Source organism: Carassius auratus, chromosome 20, assembly GCF_003368295.1.
Source record: "Carassius auratus strain Wakin chromosome 20, ASM336829v1, whole genome shotgun sequence".
Classification (NCBI taxonomy): Eukaryota; Metazoa; Chordata; class Actinopteri; order Cypriniformes; family Cyprinidae; genus Carassius; species Carassius auratus.
Genome location: NC_039262.1, coordinates 7,206,629 through 7,234,245, shown reverse-complemented (window position 1 = coordinate 7,234,245; position 27,617 = coordinate 7,206,629). Strand labels below are relative to the sequence as shown.

Genomic DNA, 27,617 nt, shown 5'->3' with positions numbered 1-27,617 from the left:
TTTTTTAGTTCTTGCTTTCCATTACCTTGGTGTTGCTGGCACCCTGCTCTACTGTTTGAGCTACAGGAAAGCATTTTTGTGAAAAACGTTTCTTCCATGATTAATATAAGATACTATGAATTTAAAATCCTGTAGGAATAGGCAGCAGGATTATATAACAAGAAAGTGCACCAGCGGAGACAGGGCCAAGGGTGTAGCCTACTATTTACAACCCATCAGGCAAATTAGTTTATTTGACTATGCCAAATACATAAGCCAGTGCCCTTTGCACTGGCTTAATATATATGTCCAGTGCAATGCATAAACACACCCACCGTATCTCTTCCTGACACTGACATATGATACATAAACATCATTTTGTTTTCCATCACCTGGGCTCTATCCATCAAGAAGCAACAGACAGAGTTGGAGGTTTGACAAATGTCCTCATGCCTTTTTTTCCACAACAGAATCAATCACATTGATTCAGTGTTGAGCTTTGACATATCTAGGCTTTCTGGCAATTTATTTGTAATTGTTTCTGATGGGAAGTCACTTTTATAAGTAAACTGACCCACATTTTGTTCTCACTTTAAACACACACACACACATTTATGATTCACCTTTCGAAATGGCTTTCATTCAGTAATGCCAACATAAACAAATGGGTTCCTGGAATTAGGGAAGCATATTCAAAGGCTTCAAAGTGCCACTTTGATGGGAATTTCAACAAGCTTTCTTTGTGACAGTCTGTTCCCTGGTGCAAACCCAACCATTAAATGTAGAGACCCCTCAGCACAAATTTAGGAAGGCAAAGGTCACTCTCCAGCACATATTCAAGGTATTATTGCATTCAAGGTATACATTTAATCGCTTGAACCCATGATCTTGGTGTTTGTTGCTAGCGGCATGCTTTGCTGTTTGGTACAGGAAAACTGACATGCACCAGTTGTGGTTGAATGCTAAATTGTGCAGTGGGCGACTGTTGTTTTTGTGTGCATGATGAGGGGAAGGATTTGTTCTCATGGTGCTGGTATGTAAGGAAACAGTTGAGGCGTATCACCACTTAAACAGTTTGTCAGAATGGATGCCCAGCATCTGGGGTGTGCTTTTCCACCTGTTGCTTCAGGTTACATAATTGGATTTCTGCTCGAGAATACAAGGTTAAGGAGGAAAGTACCATTTGGAGTAGCCACATACTTGGGGCCGATTCCTTGCTGAAGACAATCGTAGATGAGCGATTGGCTGAGGTGCTTTTTTTTAACGTGGTTTTAATGTTCTCATAACATTTCTATACAGCAATACTTACCATTTCACAGCAGTAATAAAACTAGCTCTCTCACTCACAACACTCAGTGTTAAAGTGAATCTGGTATAGATGCTGGGAGGTATCTACATGTGTGTGTTGTAATCCTGAGGCCGTCTTGAAAGTGTCAAGATGAGCCGGCGTCTGTGTTGACACCCTGCCAGAGTGAGAATGCTGCGCGTGACGTCCTCGCTCGCTTCAGCTGCACAACAGGAAATACTCACGGCCTCCCCTCCTTCCTGCTTTGAAAAAGAGGTAGTCTCTCGCTCGCACTCGCTCTCCTGCCCTTCTTTTCTTTCGTTTTCTGCAGCAGCAGGGCAAGGCGAGACCTATTTTAATGCCTGCAGCCATCGGCGTGGCTGACGCCTCCTTCGGACCATCCGCCCAATCAGAGAGCAGCTGCTTACGCTGAAGAAACATGATCATTTTTTTCACTCTTTTGCTCCTTTCTCTGAGCAAGTGAAGGTAGCAGGAGTGGGAGCAACCAAAAGAAAGAGTGTGCGGGAGGGAGGGAGGGAGAGAGAGAGAGTGAGAGAGAGAGAGAGAGAGAGAAGGCTGTAGACAGAGGTAGGGAAATAGCTTCTCGCAGAGAACGTGAGCGAATGGTGATTGTACAGGCTCGTGCGACTGCCACAGCAGAGAGGAAGGAGGTTTGGAGCCCTTGAGGATCTGAAGGATGCCATGTCAGGTGAGCAGCTGACCCCGGCAGGGAGGGATAGCGGAGGAGCGGTGAAAAAGAATGAGAATGAAAGTAAAGAAGTGTGGTTGTGCTGTAGCTTGTGGTTTCTTGCTGCTTGTTTTTAAGTCCTATATGGAGTCAGGCTGAAGTCACAGCCGGTTAGCGGGCATTTGCAAAGAGATTTGAGTGATGCTGGACACAAGTTCAGTAGCTTACGGTAACAAGTTTGTTAACTCACTGACATACCTTTGCTGATAATGTGTAGTGGTTAAATACAGATACCTTGTCTGATTATAGATAACTTGTGCACTAAATGGCTTGGCATATTGAACACGGCTGTATATTTGTTTTTGTTGGTGCATGTGTGCTTTAATAAAACCAGTGTTGCATGCAGTAATGACATTATCTTTTCTCTTTCTGAACAGGGTGTGTGAGGAGGGTGTGTACCTGGATTAGATTCCCGGGACCGTCAGGACAAGAAAACCAAACACTGGGTACAGTATGTGTTTGAGATACGTTGTGGCAAAATTAGTACAGGTGTTTATGCTATGCTTGCAGCCGCATCAGTCAGAAGTGTCTGTGTGTTTGGAAAAGCATCTCCAGAAACATTTGCGCAAGGGTGTGTTACTTGAAACCTATCGCGCTTTTTTTTAAACTGCAGTTTCCGAGCTTTGTTAATAGGGCTGAATAATTAATGAGCAGGTAATCGAGTTGGGCTAATTATTCATTATGAGAATGATGAATATCATCGCCGATTTGGGAAGTATTTCTCAACTCTCATTATTTTCAGTCGCTTTTGATGAACTTGCAGTCAACTTTGTTCAGGGTTGAGTTCGAGATAACAAAGCGAATCGAAAAGAGGAACTGAAAATAGTAAAAGTAGAACAAAGTTTCTAATCTATTTTAGAACGCAGTCATCTTCAATGCATGCATTGTTTTGGTGGTGGTTTTTGAGGTAGGCCTGATGTACTGTATAGGTTCTGTTGTGTGCCACTCTTTTTGTAGGCCAGACCTCTTCTGTTTTTCTTTCTTTCAGTCTACCTCGGCCATATGCTCAGGATACAAAGAGCTGTTTGTGACTGTACATATTTTGCACCGTAAAAATAGACGTATAAAATGCTGATAACCATCAGGCACTGCACAAGCCTGCCAGTGGATCAACAAAATTGAGGGACCAACTACGCTGAGCAAATTGTAGAAGAGTGTGTATAAGTAAATTGAACTGGTGTTGGTTGATTCAGGGTGTGGTGCCGTCACGTCTGTTACGGTGTGTGTTCGTCGATGTGGAGCTCAGTGGTTAGCGCCAGGCCGTAGGTAGAGTGTGAACTGTTGTGTCTGTTTGGACTAGAGTATTGTGGGTGGCAAATGTTGATCCATGCCTCCAGCAGTCTGGTGATGTGACCACAGTTTGCTCAGGGTGATAAAACAGGCAAGTCATTGAACTTTTCTGTTTGTGTTTAGTCTGTAAAGTTCAGGTAATGTTGAGCAACAAATTGTAATATTTTGCTTGAGAGGGATTGTCGTGCCAATGTGTATAACAGTGGGTCAAATGGCATTTGATTGCTTTTGACTTCAGTTGGCTAGGAGTGTTGTGATGCTCTTTGCTGATTTGAGGTGATGGTAAAGTGCCTTCTGGTTATCATACGCTGTGTTAATTGGAAAAACATGTGGCTCTTGGAAGAGAGGCAGCTGTATGACAGTCAGGCGGTTGTTGCCCTCTTCTGAGTGGTGTGCATTTGCCCTTTTTTACCTCGGGGAGCTTGAGCGTGGTGGGCATGGAGAGGTCAAAAGGTCATGCTGTCAGTCTTCTTGTTGCAAGAGCTGAGTTATAAGTGGGTCAAAACTACAAAGGTTATTGGTGCTTCGAGTATGGAAAATAGTTTCACATTTGGATTAAAGTCAGTATTTGGATTTATCCTGTATAATGCGATCTTCTGAAGTAAATTATCATGCCAATTAATATGTAACCTGAAGATGTGTGCGGAGTATGATGGTAAATATCGATGCATATCTCCCGATTCGAAGCTGCTTGATTTGATTTAAATTTTTGATTCAGATTCAGATTCATGAGTGTATTTAACTGAAAACGAAAGAAATTCTCTCTTTGCTAATTCTGTTAATTATACAGGGCAGTGTTTCAGATGGATTGGACTCATCACTGAAGAACCAGCTCAAAGGGATCATTTATTTTTGGAATCAGACTACATTGATTCACTGATTTAATTCACTAAAATTCAGCAGCTCAAGAGTCATTTGTTCATTAATCAGTCTACACTTGTCAGAACACACCCTATGTCAAATTTTTTTGTCGAATTTTGTCTCTGCCATCTAAATTTGAACTGATTTTTCAGCCCATTATCATCAGCATTGTCAGCGTTAGCATTTTTTGTGCGTGATACAAGTCTAAAATGACTTTTGGTTGAGTTAATAATGCTGAGGCATTTTGAAACTACATTCTTGTGACGTTAGTGCCACCCATGAATACTGGTTGAACTTTTGACCAGCATGAGCATGCTCAACAGTTCAGTAATGACAAGTCAGCCATTATTGACCAATACTTACAGGCACTCTGTGCACCTACAGTATTAGTGTTTTTCAGCTCAGTGTGGCAATGGAGGATTTTTGTTATGGATTACTGGTCACAAAATGGTCGCTGTGTGTGTATATGTAGGTGTTTGTCCCTATAGTGCATGACACTTTTCACCCTATTAAGAGGCTGTCAGGCATCTTCCATCCAAGGCAAAAAGGTCAGAGCTGCCAATGCAGTGACTACAGTTCTCTGGAGAGAGACGTGCTTCATTCCTCACAGTTCTTTAATGTTAAAAGTCTACAATTAGTCGGTGACAAAAAACCCTGATTTTAGCCAACTCGCAGCGTATGCTGTTAGAAATCTCTCTGAATGGTCATCAGGTGCACATTCTGCCCCAAATATAGAGAAAGCAATGAACAAATTTGTGCAAGGAGAGTGAGGGATTGAACTACTTGACTCCTTTTCATCTTGCTTTTCTGTCCAAGTCATGGCTAAAACATCCACAAGCTCTTCTCGTTTGAAATGTTGGCAATTAGCTGTGTAACGCTAAAGTGAATGCAACGTTTACTGCAAACATTAAACTCTGTCTTTTAAGACATATTCTGGTTTCATCTTAACCAACAGCATTTGTGGAATAATATATTATTATAATTATATAAAAAAATAAATAATCAGGGTTACAGAGGATGTTTTTCAGAAATCAGAAATCTACAATATATCATTTAAAAATAACAAAGATCTCTATTTTGCAGTGAAATTACAATAGTTATACAGTATCTCCTATTTTGTTTTTACGCGATATATAATAAATAGTTATTAAATATTACTATTATCGTTTTACTGTTAAATAAAAAAAACATAAGTAATAATAATGATTTTATTACCTGTCATGTTATACAATCAAACATAATATTGATTTAAATGTCTTACAGTGTGCACTATGAAACAAACTCCATCTCTCAGACATAATGTGTAGTAGGTAGTACAACATCATTTACCCAGATGCACTGCCTGTTTACAGTTCCTTTATGCCATCTGATATCGCTTAAATCTTTCCTTGATACATTTAGTCGGCCATTAGCCCTTAAGTGGAGGAGGCGGTCTAGTATGAGCGATCGACTTAGTAAAACACACGGTGCTGCATGCAAAAACACTATGCATGATGATTATACGAATCTTTCCCTGTCAGCACTTGCATGTAATAATGCTAATGGAGGATCTCACTCATCAGAAGAGCGTGACCCTCCTGATATACAATGCTGCGATGACTGCTTATGATCTGAACTGCTGTAGGGGTGCCAGGTCGCGCTGACGGCTCCAGGTTGAGGGAAACAAGAGCTATCGGTCAGCCCAGAGCTTTTATACGAATCCCGCTGAAGAAGACAATGCACAAAAGCCCCCTAAAGCAGCAACACATACTCTGTTACTATGGGAACCTATCAGAACTGTGCTTTGTCCTTGACGGAATCAGATGGAGAAGCTGTATTAGTAGAGCTTAGAAGAGAGAGAAACAGACAGAGCAAAAAGAATAAAAGCAGGAAGCAGCATGTGTGAGGAGGATGAATGGAAATACAGTACGTCTGCCTTCGAGTGAATTTCAACACAACAGGAGACTCTTGACCCTCAACCCTTGGTCTGATTGATCCGTCTGTATTGATTTAGTACATTAAGAATTTATTATGCAGCTAGACGTGTCACTAGATTACATGAGCTCTTTGCTTACTAATTTGGCAACAGCGAAAAAGACAACAGTGTATTGGGTCGGAGAAACAAAGGTTACTCGCACACATACACACATAAAGAATGAAGCACATGGCGCACAGGGACCAAAACTTGTCTCATCTTTCCCAAGCAGAACAATAGTATGTGCAGGTGTTTCATCTGATCAGAAATAGAGCACCCACCCACACACATAGAGTTATACAAAGACACACGGAAACTCATACGTATGCACCAACGAGCACACGCATACATTCTCATTCACCTAAACCGTTTACGAGCAACCACGCATGCAGCGCACCTTTCTCTAACAAACAGTGCTACGTTAGACACACTGTCTGTGGGTCGGAAAATAAGTTAACGGAGCTGTTACCCAAAAATTAAAACTCTGTCATCATTTACTCACCCTCTTGTAGTTCCAAACCTTGATGACTTTCTTTTCTTCCATGGAACACAAACTGTCTATGCAATTGAAAAGAATGGGAGCTGGAGCTTTCAAGCTTTAAGAAACACACAAAAGCGCCATAGAAGTATCAAAATATTCTAAATATCGTCCATAAAAGTTGAGAATTGGTTATTATTTACTGATTTTTCTACCAATTCTAAGTAAACGGGAATACAAAATATGTTTTACATCCTTTACTACTGTAGAAGTTTACTCAACTGACTTCTGCTTCTGGGAACCCCGGAAATATGCAAAGGGTCTATTGAGTCAGTAAACCAAACTTAAAGAACCAGTCTCGGTTTTGTTAACTGGATACACCAATTCATTGAAAAGATTTGATTCAAAATTGTTGTGCATGAATCTGGCATCGCTTTTTTCATTAACTCCCAAGAACATGGAAAATTTGGGCATACTGTACTGTATGTAAAGGTTTTTAGAGAATAACAACATTTTGTATAACAACACTTTATTTGAAGCAATGTGCTTCTGTTTTATTAAAATACCTTTTGTGTTCCACCGAAAAAAGAAAAAAGAAGGATGACCGTAAATGATGACTGATTTAACTTTTTCCCCCCTGAATGAATTCCCCCTTTAAATACTGCCAGGCTGTACAGTAGAGACTCCGCACCTCACAGCCCCTCAGCTGTTCTATTCTTCCTCCTGCCACTTCCAGATAACAGAGCATTTGAATTTGAATAGTCCAGGATTGGACAACAAGCGTGCGCGCTGTTGTTTCCTTCAGCCAGACAGAGCCGAGGCGAGCGGCATGTGTCCATAGGCAAAGCACATGGAAAGCAGCGAGAGAGCGAGCATGAACTGTCCTGCCTCGCTCTCCCACACATCGCACCGCACAGGGTGTGCAGGCATAGAGCTGAATTACGCCCTTCTTTCGTTTCCTTCTCTTTGTCAATGCAAATCGCACACCTTCCAAAACCTGCACTGCTGCAACGGAGCACGCTTCCTGTTTGACAAGGTGCATGCGTGAGCTTCTGCAGAGGTGGAGGGATGCGTGCTGGAGTTGATGCCGGGCTGTGGTTTTCATGCCCACTCACCCAATCGCCACATGCAAGCGTGCATGCGGGTGCTCAGCTGTCTCGATAAGGTCAGACATTGATGGCTGTTTCTGACATGAAATTGCATCACAGCAAGAGACCCATCACTTTTGTGGGTTCTAGTGATGCATATCTCCCTATCTGCCAGACTCCTCTGTGCACTGCTATCTCTCTCTCCGGATGTCAAAGGCAGACAAAGCAGCACTTATTTGATACCTCTTTAACTTAATCCTCTATTTTAATCATGGTTTATCTATGTCTTAATCTATTAACCCAGCATCTGCAGATGACCGGCAGAATGCGTCGCTAATTTGCATGTAAATCCACATCATTAGATTACTAACATCATTACATTACTAATACCCAGTATGCAGATTACTAGATGGATGTAAAATAGCACCAGATGGCTTTGAAATCAGAGACTGTCGTCACTTTAAATTTAAGAGAATTGTTTTATTTGTTCACACAATCTGTTTTAAGTCGCTTACAGGCTTTTGGTTCCTTTAACGCACCCAGTTTTCCAAATAAAACGATCTTAGGCGTCTTTCGTTTTTGTCCTTTGTGTCAAATCTTTGTTGTTGATCACATATTCCTGGACGGAGGAAGATGTTTATATCATATTACTGGCTAATACATGAATCAGCTGTAATTGCTAATCAAAATGACTTTTTGGCAGTGGTTTGTCAGAAAGCTGGAGAAAATAGGATACCCTAATTGGGGGTTATTCGAGGAGAGCTCTGTTTTTGCTCTGTGTAGAACAGGTGGTGAGCTGAGCTCGGTAGGATTGGTTGGCAGAGGCTGTTCGTTGTGTTGGTGAGGTGGCAGCTGCGTTGAGCACTGAGCAAAAAGTAGCGCTTCTCTCCCTCCCCGCCTCACTTTCAGCACACCCACGTGCCACCCGCATGCCGAAAAGAGCTGCTCTCGCCCCACTCTCGCTGGGATGGGATGAGGGTGTAGCGAGGGGGCGGTTGGGGGGGAGGGGGTGTGTTGCAATCAGTGCAACCGAGAGATGAGGAAAGATTTCAGTGTACTGTAGATCAGTGTGAGTGTTAATTTTGTCAGTGAAGAGTTCGTTAGTGATGAAAATATCAAATAATACCCATTGTTTACAAAATATGTATAGTATTTGAACAAAATACACTCAAATGCTAGATATTAACAATGTGCTAATATACATTATATATAAATATAATATATATATAAATATATTTGAATATTTTAATTTAGTTTTTCTTATAAATTACAATATAATTTGTCTATTTTTTAATTAGATGCAGTGTTTAGTATTATTTACATAGTGTAGTATTTATTAATTGTTTGAATTTATGTATTTTCAGCTTTAAATTTAGTTTTACACATTTTGTTTTATGATTTAGTTTTTTAAATTAATTTCAGTTTTTTTATATTTCTCATTTATTTTTTATTTTAGATTTTGTAATTTTAGTACTTCAACTTAAACATTCCTCATTTTATTTAATCTATATTCAGTTATATGTAATATTATTTCAACTTTATTGCCATAAACTAAAATTATTAAAAATAAATTTTGTTATAGTTAACAATTATAACAGATGCCTTTTTAGTCAGAGTACAAATGACTAAAATGTATAATATGAAATATGCATTTAATTTAAAGACTAACATATATACACACACACACACACATAAAATACAGGTCAGTACACACATTTTATCCTGCACTCAGGGGTTGGTTTGCCTTTATTTTATTGATGTATTTTTATGTTTTTAGTATTAGCACAGTATCTAGTGATTGATTTGATCATTTTGTGAGCGTTTGCATCCAATATTTACTTCCTCTCTGGATCATATGTTTGATTTCTGTTCTGCTACAACAGCAGTCTCACCTATCTCCTCTTTTTGAAGGTGACCTACTTATAGGCATGGAGTATTTTCCCATTTGTGTGGTATGAAGCAGGTAATCCCTACTGTATGTCATCTGTCATCCAGCACTCTTGCATATGGAGGATTTGGCCGGTGATAAGGGGGATAGAGGGTGACGATGAGTGCCCTGCTGGGAATGGAACACCTCCGACACTGGCCTGTTGGCTCATCTTCTCAGGTCATTAATCCAACATTCTGTCATTAGTGGGTCCACGCTGTTCCTCAGCAGCTGTCCTTCACACTTGATAGCAGTACATTGAAGTGCTTATTAAACAGAGCACAGGCTGGACAGTGTGCTTCTGCCGACACTCGGGTCTCCCTGCAATCAGGAAGGGTACTTACGATTAATTAGCGTTGGTCTCTCCAGCTAAAGATGCAGCCAAGAGGTGCCCTGAAATGTTTGTACTCTGGTCTGGAGGCTAACAACAGCACACATGGGGATCAGGAAGTGGCTACTTAATTCTGTGTCAAACAGAATTAGGTTTGTGTGAGATTAACAGCTTCTGAAATCCTCAGAAACATCAAATTGGCATCATACAATAACTGTGCACACTTGACCAATTAGCAGAGGTTAGGTCGCACCTTTGAAAATTGAACTTTCAATAAGGGTCAGTTAGCTAAACAATTACCCCCTTTGTAATTGTTGTTCTCTCAGTTAGGCTTTATAGAATGTCCCGTAGGAATGAACTGCAGACTTCCAAGAATAGCAAAGGTAACAGTCTGAATCAAGGGTGATTTTGCAACACATTTGTTTTCATATGTCTTTAAAGTTATTTTTTTACAGAGTAATTTAATTAAAGAGACTCCGATCAGAAAAACAATTTCAAGTGATTCTTTTTAGTGAATCAATGAATGACTCTTATGAATCAGTTCATTCTTGAATCATTGGGACCAGTGAACAAATTATTCTAATGAGTCATTTTTTTTTAATGAATAGTATCAAATTGTTATTTATATATTTAAGGCGATATTTGCATTTATGCTGACTCTAGAAACAATTCTTGCAAAAGCAGAGTATTTTATATACTTATTGGAGCCTCAACATTTGACAGAAGAATTTTACTCCCTAAAAGTACAAAACAATCAGTTATAAAACCATTAAGGACAGAATCATTAAGAACTCAGAATCAGAAATTTTAGAATTATAGAGAATTCAGAATTTTAAATTCTACATTATTTTTGATCCTATTTATTCTGGCCTGTTTATTGGAGTCACAATATGAACCACCAAGCTTTCTAGACATCTGTAAAAAAAACTTGACCAAATTGTTTGGCCACTACAGGACATCTGTAATCTGCCAAAGGATTGAATTACAGTAATCAAGTTTTATGAGGTGAGAGACGGGAAAAAAAGCTTGAACAAGTCTGGATGTACAGAGTTGAAAGTTGGATGCATCGTACACATGTGGTTCTGATCTTTTGGCATTTGCGATGGAGGACAAGATTTGAATATGCTTCTGTTTTAATAATCCCTCTTTTGCCCTCCTTGTAGCTTTGGACTGATGGATCCATCCATGTAGGATTGCCAATAATGAGACATTTTTGTGTCATGTGAATGGTTCTTATAATTTGTTCTTCTTCTTTGCTAAATAAGAAAACTCTGCTTTGGACAACCCAGTAGACTGCCTGGAATGTTTTTATTAAAACTGCCATCTTCACATGGTCTAGTGATGAATGGCCTGCTAAATCTTTCCCTTGCTCTAATTTACTGCAGGGATTAATAGAAGCCAAAGTTTAATTACGGCATGTGAGCGGAGACACATATTAAGGCTCTTTGTTCTCCCTGTACGTGAAAGATGATTACAGGTGTAGTACGGCTCTGTATCACTGCCTTGGAAATACACCTCAGTGAGTCACCTTTACTTATACGCTAAAGTGGTTTTGCATCAAAATGGATATTTTGGGTTTATCAGTTGGCTGTTTGGGTTTTAAAGGGCAGTAATTTAATTTACTGTATGCGTTACGTTTGTTTTTTTTTGTTGTGTGCTAATATAGAGATGAAAACTTGTCAAATCTTGAGGTATAACCTTATTGTTTCCTATCAGTTGGATTGGAATACAGCTTTTTAATAAACCTGTTGAGGTTCGATTAAGGTTTTGACTAAGGAAACTCTTACTATAATATATCACACTGCTGAGGCAGGGAGTTACAGACATTATGAATCAAAGCTAGCAAAGTGCTGACAAAAGCCACAGCGTATTACTCACCTGACGTCTCTGTCACAGAGTTTCTTTTTCCACTTTAACAGTCCCTCCAGACAAGTTGGAAAGAGATCTTGGAAATAACAGTTCCATGGGATTGTGTTTGTCTAATGTGCCTCACAAATTTTCTTGATACTTATCTTTAGAAAGGCAGAAATGGTATGATTTTTCATAAATGTATATTTAGAAGCAACATAGATACCAATTAGAATCAGTTATGAGACTTAATTATGCATAGCTCTGTTTTTTGCTAAGATGACAAAAGGTTTTTAGATTAACATTTTAGGCTGTTTAATAGTCTCTGTTTAATTGCTCTTAATCAAATAAATAAATTAAACTAAACTGAAGATCAAAATTTTGCTGGCCAGCATGTTTTTTGAGGCATTTCGATGCACCGGCTACTGATGCACATGCATTTGAGTCTTTGCGTTTGATTTGTGTTAAGCTTCCCTTCATCACAGGAGGACGAAGGAAGGGAGGGAAGGACCACCACTCCTCCTCCTTTGAGTCTGGATCCCTTGATCAGCAGCCTGCGCCTCCAAACGCCGTGTCATACTGTAGGTTCTGACAAGTGCAACCACTCGCCGTATCTGCAGCGCGCACCGCTTGAAAGATGCGAGCTGTCTGTCTCGGCACATTGATCCAGTCTCTCTGAGAAAAAGATATAAAAACACTGACAATATTATCAAAAGAGATGAGCCCTCGACTTGGCATGTGCTGAAACATGCCTTGCTTTGAGAGCCCACCGAGCAAGCTGGGTGTCTTTTGAATACGATGGGGGGTGAGGGGGGGCTGTAACTGCGCTTCATGGCATGCTTTTTCAAATGCTTTTGGATGTGAACAACTGTTTGTTCGTGCGGTGGAAGAAACGGTGGCATTTTGTTTTGCTCAAGCGCTATTATCAACCAGCTTGCCTGGGCCAGCGTGTGACAGGAAGCATTGCTAACAGAGACGTTATAACACTGACAGCCAAAAAAAACACCAGAGATGTGAAGTGTGTGATGAGATAAAATAGACCTGTGCTATCAGAATTAATCCATTATTTGAGTGTGTTTGCTTGATTCATCCATCTGGTTGTTTTCAAAGCTGTCCCCGTTAGCATGGTTTGTTTCAAGAGAGACAGCATTATGCCAGCCTCGTCTTCTAAAGCCAGACTTTTGACTTCGTCCTCTTTGCAGCTTATTCTGGCCAAGAACTGCCCAATTAAACAGGAAGAGACTGGTTTCAGCATTGATAATAGCAGGAAATGTTTATTTAATCAATATAGCATGCTGATTTGGTTCTCAAGAAACATTTCTTGTCTCATTTTGTTATCGATGTTGAAAACTTTTTCTGCTTAATATTTTTTGTGGAAACCATGATACACTACTATTGGGGGCAGAAAGGATAAAAACAAACAAACAAAAGAGAAATTAATACCTTTGTTCAACAAGGACACTTTAAATTGATGAGAAGTGACAGTAAAGGCATGAATCATATTACAAAAGATTTCTGTTTTGAATGTATAATGCTAAATGTATAAATGTATCACTGTTTTCTACAAAGTATTTATAATTATTGCTAAAATAAGACAATCAGAATATTAGAATTAAGGATCATGTGACACTAAAGTAATGCCACTGAAGTAATGACTGCTTAAAGGAATAAACCATGTTTTAAAATATATAAAAATCAGTGATAAAACTGATAATAATATTTCAAAATTGTTCAGTTTTATTTTTGATTAAATTGAAAAAACTTTTGAGCAGTAGTATGTGTATATATATATATATATATAAAACATATTTATTTATCATTTATATTATTTAAGAATTTATAAGTAATTTATTTGTATATTTTATATAAAATGTATATTTTATATTTATTTTATGTCTTCAGTTCAGTTCAGAGACTGAGACATTTTATATTAGTCATATGGTAGAGATGAGACACTCATAGTCAAATCACAAAACCCAATGGTAAAAAATCAGTTTCTGATCACTTTCCAAGCTTCAGAATAAAAAAAAAAAAGTTGTGGTTGCGAGATAGATGGAAGATTACACTGTCGTTTAGCGAAGCACACTCATTTAGCTCGACGGATTTCTGATCTTGGCTTCCTCTTGGCAGAGGGGTAGCCACCTGCTCAGTGTGATGTCAGTGATGTTTGCTTTCCCCTGCTCAACATGTGGTGTGATGCAGGGCGGGTGAGTGAGAGGAGGTGTTGCTGGTGCACGCGCACTTCTCACACATGCACACACAGCATACTGGGAAGGCTAAGGAAGTATGAGCTGCCACAGTGTCAGGTCTCTGGTGCTCCCAGCAGCCCATGCTGAACACACTCAGCTTCCTGCCTGAAGTGACAATCTGCTCTCTGCTGAGTGCTTGTGCAAGCAAGTGCAAACACTGTGAAATTCTGTTCCTTTGAAATGTCAGGTGCGCAGACCTAATGCAAAACCATAGTTAAGATTTAAGCTTTGGAGGAACAACACAAGAAAGTGACTTGTAAATTGCTATATGTGAGTATGACGTCCATTTAAATCATTTCGGAACCAAAATGTCCCAAGCCAAGCCAAGCTCACTTTCTCCCTCCGGTCACCCTCTGGCCAAAACAAATTGTGTGGCAAAGCAGGAACATTTTAAGCGCGACTCGAGGCGCTGTTCCTGGAGGATTGGATCTTGGCAGGGCTGCACCGGTAGCGTGACAGGAGGGGGGTTTCACTTTATCTCAATTCTGTCAGTTTCCTCATCCCATCTGTGAGCTTGGCAGCCTTGTTAAACTGACATTGCTAGTCTCCTATCTCACCTTCTAATTTTTGCCCTGCAGCCCATCCAAGAATCGCAACTTGCATCCGTTCTTCCGTGCTGCTGGTTTCCATGGTGTTGAGGAACTGTGGTCTGTGGTGGCATGCCAGTTTGGTGGATACCATGCTCCAGTGGTCCTCCTTCCTCCTCTACTGTACTGGGCAAACTGGTTTTGTTGCTCAGGATTTAAAGGGACAGTTCACCCCAAAAATGTAAAATTCTGTTGTCGATTGCTCACCATCATGTGACATAAATTTGTAAACTTATTATACATTAAACTGTAATAAAAGATGACTAATTACATGGGTAAATAATAGTTTTTACAGCAAATATAGTTTTTATTTTAATTGTAGTCAAATCGTTTAATAAATAAATTTAGTTTGTAAATTTAGTTTGTACATTTTTTAATGTAATAAATTTAGTTTAATTGCTTTAAATGAAATTATAAAATGTTTAAAATACCATATAAAAATTAAAAGAGCATTACTTATATAATAAGTAAATAATAGACACCTATAAATACAGGAATTTTTTATTATAGATACATCAGAGTGGAATCGTTTTATTTCGTTCTTTTTTTTTCTTAATTTTTTTATTTGCTTTAAATTAAATAAAATAAAAAATGATTTAAAATGGCAATATCGATTGATCTGATATAGATGTTGAAGCATCAGATTTCATCCCTCAAGACTGTAATCCTGTCAGTGATTATTGCTTTTTTTGCTGAGGTCCTTTTTCATAAATTTTATGCAGGGGCCGTTTGAAGGTTTTTCATCCGACATTTAACACTGTCACAGACTGCCAGTTTGCAGCACAGTGAGTAATGTTTGAAGATCCAGGGATGGATGAGGGAAAAGTTTAGGACACAGAAATCTTTGCTGAGTTTACCTAAACTAAATGCAGCAATGTGGCTCCCAATAAACCCCTCAGAGAGCTCAGGAAAATTAACTGTGTTAATTAGCCCTGAAGAGGTACAATGGTGTTCAGTCCAAACCACTTTGGGTTTGTAGGGACTCAGTATGGTCCCATTTGAGAGGGGAACTCCAAATTACTATGCAGAACCTTAGACGTTGATGTGTGAAATCTTCGGGTCTTTACATATTCAATCTCGGATTGGCACAGCCAGAGAAAAAGAAGAGAACAGTAGTCTAGCTTTTTACAAATATCCTGCTGAGGGAAGCACTTTATTGGCTTACACTATGTTCTTTGTGTAAATACACAGCCCTGGAAGCCCTGGCAGTGGCGGGGTGAATTGATTTCCTCTGGTGGGAGTGGGACAGACCCTGGATCTGTGTGTGGAGGAGTGAGACCACTGCTGTGTACTTTTCTGTCTCTCTCTCTCTGTCACTATGCTGCGTCAAGGCCACTTTCAACCCTATTTCTCTCCCCCTTTACTGTTTACTACTCCCTCCTTCTCCTCACACTCCCTCTCTGCCTACACTTCATCATGTTTTTTTTCCTTCTGACACTCAGTTTTTTGCCCCTCTATCTCTGAATATATTGTCGCGTCTGGCTGAGAGTGTGCTTTAAGCACATGCTGCAACCTTGATAGATGTTCTCTCCCTCTATCTCTCTCTCCTTTCGTCTCTGCCTTCTTGTCCTCCTCTATTTCTGCATCCTAGCCGCTGCAGGTCTGTATTTCTCTCCCCCCAACAAGCTTAGGATATTTCCCCTGTGCAATGTAAAATGCGGATCTGGGTGAGGGAATGGGCAGCCGTTTGTGTATCTTTCATTCTATGGATGGGCTTTGTGAAAAACCTAAATTTATCAGCTCCGTGATCTCTGTTGTGTTTGCTGTGCATGGCTTAATTAGCTGTTACATGTAGCATGGCAGAGTACTTCTTGGATGCATTATATAATGCGTTATATAATTGGATGCATATTTCATGTTGAATGTTGCAGAGGGAGGCTCTTCAGAGTCGCATCCTGTGGTTGAAGATGAGTGCAAATGTCAAGAAGAAAGGACAAGCTTAGGTTCAGTTTTTGGAGATATGAGGCAACTGCTGCTGTTGTTAACCTGATGGAGAAACTCACATACTCTGTCAGTTCTGTCAAAGTTTGAGCTAGTAAAAAGGTTGTAAAAGATAATTACTGAGTAATATTTTAATTTTGGCTTTATTTAAGTTATAATATGAAACCGTGAAGCAGATAAATATAAATATTACATTATATAATAGTACACACAAAATGATTTTGACCTATTTTTAGATATTAGGTAACACTTTAGCATAGGGACCAATTCTCACTATTAACTGTTTGCTTATTAGCATGCCTATTATTAACATATGAATATTAGCATATTCTGCATGACCATATTCTACATCCCTAATCCGACCAAGTACCTCAATTTAACAACTACCTTACTAACTAATAATAAGCAGCAGAACAAAAGTTGTTATAAGTTAATGGTTTATTATTAGCGAGAATTGGACCTTAAAATAAAGTATGACCAAATATTATTACATTATTTTCTTTTTGAAAAAACAAACAAACATCTAATGTCTATATGCTTAATATTTTTCTCATATATTTCTCAATATTTTGTCTTTAAACATGAAAATATTTATAGTTGCCTTTATATCTTCTAATCAATACATAAGCATTAGGATATTAAGTAAAGATAGTCAATTTTAATATTGTTATAATTAATTATAATCATAATAACAATAATTGAAGTCATTGTACAGTTAGCGTTAGCTTTTCTTTGTTGAGCGTGATTAGCTTGTCAGAAACTCTCTATGAGAGATCAATTCAAGATGTTTTCTAGTTGGATGTTCTTTGTAAACGAACAGGTCTTGTTGATTGTTGGAGTAATTGCTGAAAGCCTCAATGAGTCATTTCTTTTCCCAAAAGCGGAGAGGTTTACAATTACAATAGACGTTAACAAGCTCATGGCATGGCACGAGCTTACAAATATCTGACTGGAAACGGGCTGCAACATAATAACCCCTCAGGAGAGAAACATTTGTGTATTTTACAACTGAAACGCTAAGCGTGTCATGACCTGGCCGTGATATTGTAATGTAACGTGAGTTAACACAGAAACACCCAACTGAGTCATTCCTTCACAAAGTCTTACGAGGCAAATTTGATGGTTGTGTTTGTTTCGCACTGCAGGAAATAATGTCATGGCATGTTGAGTTTTTCCTGGAGCAAGCAGATGCTCTTGAACTGCTGGCTGATTGCGATGCAATGGCCCGGGATGATAGTGGCATCCGGGGGGTGCTCGGAGGGGGGGCTTGTGACCAGGCCACCACTGCGTGAACGGATTGCATTTCCAGAGTGATAGATAATACTGTAGCCCAGCTCACTGACAGAAATGCATTTATTTATCCTCTCCAGCAAACCATTCATGTTCAATAACCTCTCTGCTTACAAGCCCATTAGCCTTGGAATAAATCCTCGCACTGGAGAAAATGTACTTTACAATTTTAGCCACCTGTCCAACCAGCTTTTATATCCACTATCGTTTTTTCAAAACTAGACTGGTATCTTATGATATTACTTAAGTTAAAAGAACAGAAATAGTATTTTTTTTTTTCTTGCATTGCAGGAGTTCACCTTTACGCAGATCTGTTTGTACGTTAACACTGACGCATATTTAGGCAATATGGCTCATGCACTTACTCTGAGAATGTTCCAGAGCCCCTCAGGGACATTCACAGGACAGCCTAGCATATTTTTAGAGACCAACAATATGTCCAATGTGCCCTACTGTTCAGCCAGGCTCAAGACCCAAGTTTAGACCTGCCACACAGTGAGTTGAGAATGCCTTTTAAATTGCTTGATTTTAATTGACTTGACTTACAGTAACAAACTTGATGCACAATTTGAATGCAAGGGATACATATTCAAAGAAATACTCTATTTTTACCTCTTAAATTTTAATAACAAAGCATAGATAGATTTACATTCACATTTACATATTTATGCATTTCATGCCCATTCTAAATATTACACAACCAAGCCGCACAGAAGAAATTAGAGCCCTGTATTTTTGCACCAACCGTGCATGGATCGAGACCAAAACAAAACTGCTGCCAAAAGGGTGTACTTGCTGGATACTAGTTTTAAAAGTTTGTGATAAACAGAGCAAGTACTGAATTTCAACATGCAATTAATAAGATTGTTTATTGTAGAATGGAGATTTATTTTAACATTTGACTATTTAGTATTAGTATTTTTCGTTTTTTTTTCACTCATACACATAATTAGCCTTGCATAGCACATTCTGTAACTGAAGAATGTAAATAGCTCAAAGTCATGAAAACATGTAGATCTAAATATAATACTCTAAACTGATATAAAATTAAGAGTCTGATGCAGCCATTTCTCTCAGTGACTTTAGCTTTTGCGTTTCTTTCTAATTCTTATGTAGCTCGTGTTGTCAGAGCAATTGAGTTAATTTTAGCTGCTAATGTTCTATTCACAGTAATTGTTTGGAAGTGGAAAAATATAATTTCTTAAATTACCCCCAATCTAAGGTCTTTTTCCATGCCCTGGTGGACTGCATCCGGTACTGGGCGCTGAATGAGAGGCGGGCAGCATATACAAAGCCTGAATTTGTTGGCTGTGTACTTTAATAGAACTCTTGTTCTTGCACTGGGCAGCAGCCGAGTCACCTGCACCGCGATGTTTTTGGGTTCGGGGAAGCGGAGGGGAATTAGATGCAACAGGGGTCTTCTGTTTGGGAAGCCCCCGGTGTTCATTCCCAACATCAGCCAGCTGATCTGACTCGGGGCCAGGGCTAAAATTGGTCGTGCTTGTCTGGGCGATTTTTGTAAAGTGACACTGTGGGCGAGGGGGATCTTTTGGGGCAGCCGTGGCCCCTCTGTGCCTCGCCTTGAAACGCAACAGGTGCAGCGGGGCAACTTGAACCCTGCGGAATGACAGAATGCTGAGAGAGCCGCTCTGGGGACGTTGCTTAGAGGGGTATTCGCTCCACAAGGTTTCTTTTCCCCTGTATTTTTCCTTCAGGCAAAATTGGAGACAGCTGCTGGGGAGTGGCGCAGATAGGAAAACACGCTCCTGGGTTGCATAACAGGAGAAAGCAGGTCCCTGATGGTGCACGGAGTGTGAGCCACTGCCCTGCACTCCAGTGAGCAATTGTGTAGCCCTCGCTTGAGAGCCTGTTTGTTTTGGAATGGCTGCTGAGTGACTGTTTTCATCAGCGTTTGCGCATGGCTTGTCAGACTACATACACGCATCCCCCTGAACTCCCGCCGGGGCTCCTGGGAGAATCACTCCTGGCACGAGTCGCGCCGGGGTTGAGAGGTCAAATGAAACACTGTCATGAATTTGTGCTCAGTTCATCAAGGCCTGAAGTGCGATGTCAGAAATCTGTGACTGCGACCCTGCAGTGTTTTGAATGGAGCTAATTTATTCTTGATTTTAATGAATGCTTGAGCCTGGAATGTAGTGGTTTATTGATAGGAAGTTTAGCCTGAAAGATCAGGATCAGAAATCACAACATCATTTTTAGAGTGCACAACTGTGATGATGAATGTATATGTATACAAATGAATATATATATATATGTCCGTCACTCTGTAATTATAGTTCAGTTGTCAGTTCTGTATGGAGGAGCAGTGTGTAGGTATTTGATAGGTGTGAGGTTTTGTGTTAATTGGATACTGCTGTGCTTTTGATGCACTGTGTCTCATTTCCAGACTATCTTCAGGTTAATCACTTACTGAATCAGCAATCCCCTCTGTACTGCTAACATGTTAACATGCTCTAATTGTGTGATCCGTTTATTTGTGCATAAAAGCTCTTGTCTTCGAGCAGTTGGCTGTGCCCTGTTCTCATGTGCTTGAGGGATCTAATGGAAAGTACTGTGCAGCGTTACAAATGAGACCCAGCACAGGTTGCCTCCCAATTCTCTCTGCTCTAGTTATCCACTATTGCATGATTTTCCCTCTTTTAGCATCTTTTCTCAACACTAGAACTTCCAGCAAATGTGTATATATGAGTGGTAAAGTAAAACAGGCTCAGGAGAAGTGATTTCAGGATGTGCCCTGCTAATTACGCTGCTTTTTTTTTTGTTATATACAATTGAACGCTCTTTTGACAATCTCCGCTCTGGAGGATTGATGGTTCCTGAAGGCACAAACTTCTGTTGTCACCAACGCATGGAAACAAAACATCCCTCATTTCCGTTCTAAACAGATGCCTTCTCATAACAGCTCCACAAATAGATTTGAAGACAATGCTGTGAGTTGTGTGATACAAGCACGTTGTTACAGAGAAATATTTAATTATTTAGTATTAATACAAAACCACTTTGATACAGATATCAGAAGTTGTATAATATACCTGTATGGGAAAGCAATACTTCCAGCAATACTTAAGATTAATTATTGATGTTGTAAATGTATACTGGAGAAATTACACTTCCTAATTAAATTATCATAACTTCCCTATCATTATCATAATATACTATTATTATTATTTTACAGTGAAACAGACTATTATAGTAGCATAAATATAAATATATAATTAATATATATTAGACAATTATTAATGAACTGCAAGTATTTGCAACTGGTTTTGTGTCCTCAAACGAAACACCCGTGGGGAACCTGTTGATTGATATAATGATCCGCTCACACAGTTTGGAATAGATCCATCTGATCTTAGAATTAATACATGACAAATATATACAAGAAACAGAGGCTGACATATCTTGCTACAACATCTTGTTTCACAACACGCCTAACTTCACTGAGTTCTCAGTGGTTGCTGATACAGTAATGATACTCCTAATGAATAATACCATGACTAAACAGTTGCAATATGTCAATGTCAAAAAGTTCAAAGGTTCGGGACGGTAACAGTAATCTCACCGCAGTGGCTCTCGGACACTGAGGTCACTTCTCAAGGTAGATTGTGCAATAGATTTGTCATTAGCATCAAAGAGGGGAAACTTCCATGAGAAGGGGAAAAATAAAAATAAATCCCAACTGGGGGTTTGTTGAGGTAAGCAGAGTATACTGTGTTGATGGGAGGATCCTTCATTTCCCTTGAGTTCCTCCCCTCATCGCGGCCTGCTGATTAGAGGAGTGCACACAGCTTGGCAAAGGTCCAGAGCCTCACCTCAGCCATTAAAGTTGTTCATTCAGCACTAATGCCAGCTGAGATCTTGTTCCTATCCTATTGTCCCTTAGCCACAGACCTGTCTGGCTGCTTACTTACTGAGGATGATGCAAAGAAACAACCAGACGTCCATCCTGCCCTAGATCTTGTCCTAGACCGTTATCTCTTCTCTGCCTATTACCATAAACATGACAGGCCTGTACCTGTCTGCATGGATGGCATTGTAGCCTGTTCGTTTGCTTTCACACTCAGCACATTGAATCATTAGCAGTGGCTCGGTTTGAGGGACACCTATGTGTAGACAGAATGTGGACTGACGCTGTTTTTAGATCAAGGGCAATCACATTCTGAGCAGTTAAATATTAATGAAGCTTCACCTGTCTAGTTTAGTAGGAAATGCATTTATTATGTGTTACTGCATTTAGCAGGAATTTGTATACATTTGTATGCTTGCATGCATATGGCCACAGGTACTGGATAAATAATTAATTTGTACAACAAAACAGTGGAAGATAGATGAAGGCTGCTCTTTATTTCTTCACAGTTAACAGATGGTATCCATATGATCGCCCAATGTAAATACCACTTGATCTTATGAAAAACATAAAGTATATATCTGGAAATCACTTTCCATCTCTAAAGCAAGATTCTGCAATATGCGGTCATTCTTCATTTGTGATGAGAAATATTATATTTGTAGTATTTTTCTATCTTTATTATGATAGAAATTGTATAGTTGTCAGGAAGCAAAGTGGAGGGAAAGGTCCTTCGAACAAGATTCGAACTCGGAACGGTTGTAGCGCGACACAACTTGCATGTTGCCCACAAGGCTATCAGTGCTGACATATTTTGAGTATTTAAAAGTGAAATAATAATTATAAATAAATAACAAAACACACTATCGTTCAAAGGTTTGAGGTCAGTAAGTTTTTCAAATACTTTTATTCAGCAAGGATGCATTTTAAGAAAATCTTACTGATCCCAAATTTTTTAACAGTAGTGTACATTTTGATAAATGTTGTTGTGACATTGAATGTCCTATAACATTAAAACCATCACAACCATACATTTCTGAAACTCTGACCATGAAAGTAACAACCCAGACAAAGTGGTCACAAGTATTTTATTAAACCGTCCATTTCTCTGGATACTGCATGCTTAACTGTTTTAAAATGCACATCTATAAAGCAGATTTTTAAATATTCAAATTTATGCATCTAAATTTTCTACTCCCATTAAAGGATGACCAAATAGTTTAATTAGCAGTGCAAATCATACCCTATCAAAAACAATCCAACACATTTTAATAAGGTGCCCTATTGGATATCTATTGGTAGCTAAACCAGCAGAGTTGTTTACAGAGAGACTTGTTCAGACAGTGAGTGAGAAACCCCAGGGAACCGGTTTAGGTCCTTATATTGTTTTTATTCTCTGCATATCTGAGTGGGCGATGTCACAGGGGATCCTGGCTCCCTGTCGGCCAGATGCTCTGTTAGTCACCGAGTCGCTCTCCAGAGGTCAGACCTGGTCAAATATTTTTAGCTGTGTAAATTGGATTCTGTGGTAAGGGCAAAAGTCTGCCGAATAGCTGTATATGTTTAGCTCGCAGATGTGATTAACTGATTCATCTTTGGGATAACCGGGATGGTTGTTATCACGGTGACTCCTGACAGCTTGATGTCATCCCACAGGTTAAGTAAATGCTCCCTGGAATGATGCCTGATGCCATGAGCTGTTGGCTTATGTGGCCATAACTCTTGATCCGACAGTTCATTCAGGTGACCCTCAAAAGGGCTGCATTGCTGTCACTCATGACACAGTGTGGCTTTGGGAAATATATTAGCATAAGTTAGAATTAATCTTCTCTGCCGTGAAGGGGGTGGCCGGAAGTCTTTGCTCAGCAGCTTGGTTTCCCCGTAAAACCTTTTATTACTGGGGTTGTCGCAGTGCACACCTGTCCAATGTCACAGTTTGTTTTGTTACAGTAAAATAACCCTTGCTAAATGCATGCACGCTCACACAATTTCACGGCGTGGTCTAAATGCTAATTGTATCAGTGTCTGGGCTTGGCCGAGAGTGATCGGTGAAAGCGCATCTATAAAGGGATTTTGTAAGAATTAGCCCGGTGAGCTATTTTTAGCCCTGCGGGAGGTGGCAGAAGGAGGTTTGAGTAGTGATACCTTGTTATACACCGCACTCTTTGGACAATCCCAGGGTCAAAGGCACCGAGGCCAGACTGCAATTAAAGCACTGTCCAATAAGACATTGTTACACACAAATGCTTGTTCAAAAGGCTCTTTGACCCATCTGTAGGATTTGTGGATTTCGCAGCTCTAGAGATTTAAAAGGCACTAAAACAGCCCTGAAGAGCAGGCACTGCGAAAGTACCTCAGAGCGTAGTCTGTTGTATAATCCCTATAGGGGCCCCATTGCTATTTTTGTTCCTGGATATGCGTCACAACTGGGTATTTTCTCTGGTGACTAGCTTACATCAGTAGGTCTCCTAGTATACGCTCTATCAGCGAGAGCCTTCTGATTGATGGGAGTTTCAGCTGGGGCTTGCTGGTTTTATTCCTGACCTCCTAGAATGGACAAGGGGAATTTGAGATTGGCAGAATGTTGTGGATGACCGAGGACCTTGAGAAGGCAGGTTGGTTGACAAATAGATTTTTTTTCCCTTTCTCGAGTTGTCTCTAACAATACTAGTCTAGTGTTGATCAGAGGTGATATCCCTGTCGGCTGTTGTTGTGACCACGAGGACAGACAAGGGAGCGGAGGAGCTTGTGTTAGCTGTTTTCCTCGGACTGAAGCAAGCTGTCAGTGACAGATACTCCACTTTGCTCGATTTGCCTGTATAGCTCGCATGCTGCTGTAACATTATATGTTATGATACAGCAGCGATATAGGCTAGCTTTTGTTAGGAATCTTTTTCCTGTGCATGACCCTCTATTTTTTTTCAATCTCTCCTGCATTCTGATGGTACATTTGTTGTTAAGGCTTGATAGGACGTTGCTGTTAGACTTCCATTGATACTGATGCATTCTCAGCGTTTGTGCGCACAGGAATGTCAGTTCCCATCTCGGTCATGGGACACCCCTCACATACCCCCACCAAACCGGGTTCACATGCCTCACGTCATCCATCAATTGCACTGGGAATCATTACAAAATGCTTGTTTGCACAATGCGTCTGTCTCCGGATATGCAACCCCCCCATACAGCTGTCTGCCTTATCAGCATGTCATAATTCATTATGCGAGTGATAGCTCTGGTGATAACGCAGGGAAACACCAAACCAATGTCATTGGAGCATTTATTCCAGTCCTAGCTAAAAGTCACCAATTTAAAGATGCATCAGTTTCTTTTACATAAACTTTAGACTTATTTGAATGTACCAACAAAGTTCAAATTCAGAAACCTTTACAGGAACCTTGAGATGCAGGTCAGGAGAGCATATCCTCCTCGTTTTCTTTCATTCGCCTGCTCTTTGTTGTATGTCTTCTTGTGTAGAGTGAAAGAATTGTAATACGTCTGTCTGATAGCAGTGGAATGATCCTCCCTGCCAAGTGTGCTAAAGCATTTTCCATTCACAAATACTTCACGTTGCGGATTCGTCTTCTGTACTGTTGTTCGGAGAGGTGTCTCTGGGACAGGGTTCGGGAAATGCCCCATTTGACATGTGTTAAGGATTATCAAGTGTTTTGTGTGTACGAACTGTTTTGCGTAAACGTTTCGTTGTTTGTTTGGAGTTTACTTTTTTTTTCTTGCGCTCTGAATGTCTAAAGTGTATCATTGGAGGGAAGCCTACCACGATGGATCCTTTTGACCTGTCGTGTGATTGAAAGCAATTACCGATCAGAGCGGGAGCTCTGTCCGCCCTTGAGCATGAGAGTAATGCGATGTTAGCCTGCCACTACTGCACTCACGGGATTACAACAGACCCTCGTGCACAACAACCAGATACAGACCCTGCTTCATCAATTGCTCTGTCTTGGTGATGGGACATGAAGTTATTGTGTCCAGGTTTGGGCACTGCATTGTTTACCGCTTGTTTTCTGCTTGCCATTATTTGATTAGCCCAAAATCCTGCTTTTCTGGATTTGTGTGTATGTGTGACACATATAGACCTATGCTCCCAGAAGTCCTTGGAAGTGCTCTCCTGTTTTCTTCTTCTTCTAAATTTACTGTTTAATTTGAAAGGAATTCAAAGGATCTTTACTTACCCTCACGTCAAACTTGTAGGACTTTGGTTTTCTTATGCAACACAAAGGTAGACATTTTTAATGATTTGCTTTTGTCTATATAATTTAATTAAATGGGACTAAAGATTTTAAGCTTCAAGGGATCATAAAAGTTCATGTGACTCAGTAGCAAAGTCTTCTAAAGACATGTTAAATTTGTTTGAGAAAGAGACCATAATTTCAGCTGTTACCTGATAATCTTAAATTTACTGAATCCACTGAACTTGATCGTTGAGTTCGTGAGTTACAATGATCTGTGAACATTCAGTTAAATTCATAGAATTATTTTACTATGTATTTGATTTAAAGCTTTTGATATTTGTATATATTACTGTTTAGCTTTAATTTACTTCTTATTTCAGTTTTAGTAAGTTTTATTACTTTAAATTACTAGAGCTCAGTTTAATTAATTTAAATTTAATTCATTTTAGTACAGCTTAAAATGATTTCAGTTATTCATCATTTCATTATTTTAGTTCATCATTTAATATTTACGTTTCAGTTTTATTTCCATTAATAGTTCTAGTTAAAGGTCACACAACGGATTGTTACAAATTATAGATCTTTACTTCTCTCAAGAATGGCCCACTGTGAGTTAGGGCAGATGATCGCTTAAATTTTGGTTTTCAAATGCCTCAATTTGAGTATTTGAGACCTGGAATAGTGCAGAAATCATATAGACCACTTTTATTCTTGGTGCTTATACTGTATGTTTTTTTTCTTCTGGATCTTAAAACCTCCACTCCAAATTAATTGTACCTGTGATGAAAAGAGCAACCAGTACATTAATCAAAGTCCTTCTTTTGTATTTCATGAAAGGGGAAAAAATAGAAAAAGTGAACTATTTATTTAAAACCATGAAAATGCTAGATAAGTATTTGTCCAACTATCAATATTCTTTCATCCTTCAAAGAACACAACAGAGCACTTCATTCAGTATCTAACCTTGTCTTCTTTTGTGTGCCCTTCACAGTTTTCCTGCATTTGCTGTCTATGTACACTTCCTCTTTTCAAGCTTTACTGGAATGAAACCGTTTCTCCACCGAAAGGCTCACCACTCTCTTTCCTTCTAATCATGACACATTTTCATTCCCTTTCCAGACAGAAGTGGATGTTATGCATCTTTGCATGCTGATTAGAATCAGCCTTTACAGTTAAGGACCTGATTTCTTAGAAGTAGAGAAAATAGTGTTTTGATGATAAATTCCACCATTCAATGGCCAAGCTGAAAGCAACTCCATTTGGAGACAGAAAAGCACCTGAAATGAATAGAGAACCACAGAGTACAGATGGCAGGAGGAGGCCACCTGTACACCTGAAGGATCCTCTGTGACCTTGCACCACCACGCTCCTCCTTCTGTTGAAGGGGAGTGAAAGAGACAATCACCACATCCATGCTCACTCCTCACGCATGATTTGCTTTTTTTCGCAAGGTCCTCTGTGCTGCCACAAAAGTCCCTTTTTGTCACGTGTTGACAGACACCAAAGACATTTCTTCGCATTTTGTCGTCTCCTGACAACGGCTTCGGCATCTGCACTCTTGAATAATGTTGCAGTGACCATAGGTGTGGGTTAAAAGTCAAGACCGCTCAATGTGCAGCATTAGAGAGATGCTCAGGACAGAGGCAGTGTGTCCATGGTGACACAACTGGCATTTTGCCCCTGTTAACTTCTCTGACCTTTCTGTG

At 39.6% G+C, this 27,617-nt stretch overlaps 1 protein-coding gene across 3 annotated transcripts in view; it reads left to right on the top strand.

Annotated features, from left to right (window-relative positions):
- hivep2a (HIVEP zinc finger 2a) overlaps positions 1-27,617 on the top strand; it is a 65,619-nt gene that overhangs the window by 1,212 nt on the left and 36,790 nt on the right. Inside the window, exons 1-2 of one of the 3 annotated variants that reach the window (XM_026290738.1) lie at positions 1,788-1,973; positions 2,390-2,458. The gene's annotated coding sequence lies outside the window, so the exon portion shown is untranslated. Of the gene's footprint in view, positions 1-1,787; positions 1,974-2,389; positions 2,459-23,649; positions 24,340-27,617 lie in introns of those variants that run through there. The other 2 variants (XM_026290739.1, XM_026290740.1) reach the window with 2 other exon arrangements.